The sequence below is a fragment of the Siphateles boraxobius genome, unplaced genomic scaffold (genome assembly GCF_051911475.1).
Source record: "Siphateles boraxobius isolate OS27281-9 unplaced genomic scaffold, OSU_SipBor_1 1, whole genome shotgun sequence".
In the NCBI taxonomy this organism is placed as follows: Eukaryota; Metazoa; Chordata; class Actinopteri; order Cypriniformes; family Leuciscidae; genus Siphateles; species Siphateles boraxobius.
The window spans coordinates 15,127,282-15,131,155 of record NW_027508699.1 but is presented as its reverse complement, the minus strand read 5'-3'; positions in this window follow the sequence as shown (position 1 = coordinate 15,131,155).

Here is a 3,874-nt window from a genome sequence, read left to right as displayed (position 1 = left end):
AACTATGTATAACGGCCCTGTCCCAAATGGAACCCTAAGCACTCGCGGTCTTCCTCTGAGTCCACACTTTCGCGACGTAACGCCGCTTTGAATGTTGGGAAGAAGTTTGCTGTGGAGTCCACATCAGCGCGGGCTCGGCAAAAGTGCGCATCAAGGGCGCAAATCGACCGCAGAGGGGGCGCTCGCGAGCACCCTTCTGAGATCTAAAAATGACAAATGGGACACACTGCGGTCTCACGGACTTAACGGACACGCGCACGCGGCAGCCATTGTAACTCCACAAGACCGAAAGTGCACATGAAGTGTGCCATTTGGGATTGGGCCAACCCTCACCCTCTGCCACTTGCATTCACTCTCCCCTTATCACTGATTATCATCCCCTGTTTGCAGTCTGCACCTCATCTTCAGCACTACTTAAGCACAGCACAACCCTCTGTTCATTGTCCGGTCTACTTCGACCCACCCGACTCCTTGCTACTCACCTGTATTGTCACCTGTTCCCCGGATCCCGTCTCCTGTCCGGTCTCCGTCTCGTCTGCCTGATTCCCCGTCTCGTTTGCCTGGTTCCTCGTCCTGTCTCCCTGTTCCCAGTCTCTCTCGTTCGTCGTCATCGTCTTCATTCAGATAAGACATTCAGTCAACTCTCAAATGATCTTCAACCAGTTAACTTACAGTTTTATTCATCTATCATTCATCCTGCTTAATCCGTACTGTGCTCGTTCAATAAACCTATTTGTCAATTACCTGTTTGTGTTCTGACATTCCGTGAGACGATAAAGGCTTCTGTGGATTGGATGACTTGCTGTTTAAGACTAATTACACAATCTAGTTTCACAGTTTGTGATGAAGGACGACCCTTTTCAGGCAGATAAAACTGTCTGCTTGACAATCAGGAGCGTCAATGTGCTAAATTTCGGTGCGCAGAAGGAGACAGTTTAAGTTTCGGTGCGCGGAAGGAGATCAGTCTCAGTTTCGAGAAAGTTTGGAAGAGAGCGCTGGCGTCGAAAGACTATATATCTATATCTTTATTTATATAGATTGTTTAAGAGAGTGTTGCTGATTGTACTGATTCACAAGTTCCCAGAATTGTGTGCGTGCAACTATCAAAACACACACATACATTTTTTCGATAAAACACAGAACATCTTGTCTGCATTCTAATCGATGCCCCCTGGTGGCTACAACCATTTAAATTCAAAAGACCAGTCAAATTATACAAAGTCTAACTTATACAGTCCTTTCCAATCACCAAAACAGTTATTTGTTTAAAAAAAAAGTGTATATCCATCCACATAATTGAATTTATGGATTCAATACATGTGAAATAATCTGCTAACAACTTTCATTGTGAAGCTTAAAGTATCATACTATATTAATTCAGATTTCAAATTTGTTTTTATGAGCTGTATAGTTTCCAACATCAGGTGGTCAAATGGACTTTAAACAGAAAAGTAATTGTGTTGGGTAAGAGCAACTATACCAGCCTGTGTCATGTGCCTCTGGCATTAATACCATTGCTTTAATGTATTTGAATGAGGTTTTGACTGTCTTACTTCTGTGCTTCTGGTGTCTCCTGACGTTATGTCTGTAGCACTGGAGAAACAGAATTGTAGGCACGTTGTGTCATTATGGAGTTGTTAACATGGCCTAGAAACCCACTAATGTCACGATTAAAAGAAATAATTTATTGATGTTACACATAAAAAAGGTATGCACACCCACAATGCAAGGAATGTTCTGTACCTTTTCTTTTCCTGGGAAGATGTGTGCTTCAGAAGCACAGATTCTGCTCTGTACCTGCACATGTCTTGGTTTTGCAACCACTGAATCACAACCTAATATAAATAAATCATAACAATGTTAAAAAATATCAGCTTCAACCACATGCAAAGTTGCAGTCTTATATTTTAAATTAAATTGGTGCTTGCCTTGTAATGCAGTTTGGATTCAAATGATTAAAATACTATTAGAGAAACATGTTATATTTTCTCCAAACCATGTTCTCTAAATAATCAAAAGTATACAAGCTAGTCAAGTATTGGCAAGTATTACCTCAGGCAAAATCACTCTGTTAATAAATAGCTCCTTCTCAGCTACAGTTCCAGGTACAGACAACATTTTTTCCAGTCGCTGGATTAGGTCTTCTGTCTGGATTAGGAAAAATAAATAGCTAAGGACATTGACAATACAGGGCAAAACTTGTGGGTGAAACTGGCATAGTGGAGTGACATTCCATCCATTCTTTCCTCCCTTTTGCCATTTTCTTTCAAAAATCGTATTTGAGACTTGCTTAGTACTATCTAATGTAAAGAAAATAAATGTTATAAATCATCTCTAAGTGATAGTTTTTCATATGTACATCTGACTTTTTTCTATTTTATTTTTATTCATATGGATATATGTGGAAGTGATTACCACTTAATGCAATTATAGAGAGTCAGAAATAGTTTGATTAATAATTAAAATGTCAGATGTACTTTGGTGATTTAATAAATCTCCCATATTAAAAACAAACAGATTTAGAATTCAGAGGTTGTATGTGTCAACAAATGGAGAATGTACTATACAGGTATTACCAGCAAATACTTAAACTCTTCCTTACAACTAACTTTTGAAATGTTTACCAAATGCCAATGGACAAAATTCAATATGACATAATGTGGGGAATAATGTTTTAAAATAGGCATGTCAAATAAGTGGCATGTTTTCCCCTCCCCACATTACCATAACCTTAACTAAGAAATTAATGCAGTTCTATGTTATTCGGTTTCACAGTGTGGTAAATATCAACATTTGGGCTACAAAGACAATTCGATAAGAAAAACATGTGAACATTGATAGGGAATATTTTTTTAATGTCCTGAATTTATTTGTCACAAACATTGTTTGTCATCCTTCGCAGATCACAACTTATGTAAAAATAAGGGGGAAAACAGTCCACTTACCTTCATATCATTAAATATACTGAAATGTTGGCAGTAAAACTTTCCAAGAGCTGGATCAAATCCTCGATTTTTCCAAAGATACATTCTGTTAGAGAGAATCTGTCCACTCTGCAGCTTTATTTCTAAATCCTGTAATATAACATGTATATTTAAATGTAGATTTAAACAAGCTGATGTGCATGTATAATTGTCAAATGCCATTTAGTTAATACAACTTTGTGCATGATATTGGATAATTTTTTTTTTCATTTGTTACCTTTATCTCTTTATCAGTCAGAATGTCTTCTGCTTGTACACAATCTTGTACAGAAATGTCATTTCTGTGCAAGACAAGAATAAACATTGCCTAAATTTAAACCACATCTGTACATTTCATGTTTTGTTGTATAAAACAACAAAATAGACGTTTTTTGTGACGTTCAAAAAAAGACGTTCAAAAAAAGAGACGTGGGGCCTCCTTCCTGTGGGCTCACCACATGACTGAGCCTCGACAACTCAATCCCTGTACACGGAAACTTAAAAGAAAGTGTTCTTTCTCACAAATTATTGGACACATCAAGGACAATGCCTGGACCAAAAATTCAAATACATATTTTAAGTGAAGTGTTTAACAATAAAACTTTGTCAGATATGATTGCATTATGCACTTTGTGTTATTTTATTACTTTGAAATGTAAATAACATTGGAACAAAACTTGTTTCACAACATTGAGGGTGTAAGTTATTGTGGGGCAGAGTCAATTCTGAAATTTGCATTAGTATTAATAAAACATAACCATAGCAATTATAACTTTATTATTATATTAATCTAGCCATGTGCGACATGTTCGAGATTATTCTTACACATCATAAGTTATGTTGCAGCCACAAAAGAAATCCTTTGCCGTCCAGTCCCCTTCAACACCAGCACACTGAAAATGCAGTTTTGA